The following is a 526-nucleotide window of genomic DNA, read 5'->3' as shown; positions in this document are numbered from 1 at the left end:
GCAGAGTGGAGTCGGCGCCTCCTGATTGGCTGGCCGTCTCGGTGATTGACAGGGTCCCGGACTCCGCCCCCGCCCCTTTATTGACACTAATGAGCAAGTTCTTCCCACCGCTCTCCTGCCTGGAAGTGCTGACAGATCAAGGCAACAAATTTCAATTACAATCCCTAATTTGTGTCCGCAGAGTGTTTTTTACCCATGTTAGTCCTCTCTGGCGCATCAGTCGAGGCAGATCTTGGAGCTGCAGGAAGAGGTGGAGGGGGTGGGAGCGAAAGAGTCCATCACTGAGAGAGCGCGCGAGAGACCGAGGGAAGGAAACTTGGCGGGCGCGTCGCTGGTTCCTGGGATCCCAACACAAGCGCGAGAGAGGAAACGCCAAATTTGTTTTTGCCCGGGCGGGGAAGAGGGCAGATCTGGGCCTGCGGGAGGCCCCGAGACTCGTTCAGATTTTGGTGGGGGAAGGAGAGCGAGTGTGTGCGTGTGCCTGCGCGTGTGTATATGAGCGAGGGGCGGGCGCCGGGCGGCGGGG

This window comes from Hyperoodon ampullatus (assembly GCF_949752795.1).
Source record: "Hyperoodon ampullatus genome assembly, chromosome: 12".
Taxonomy (NCBI): Eukaryota; Metazoa; Chordata; class Mammalia; order Artiodactyla; family Ziphiidae; genus Hyperoodon; species Hyperoodon ampullatus.
The sequence above is the reverse complement of the archived record's forward strand: the minus strand, read 5'-3'. Positions refer to the sequence as shown.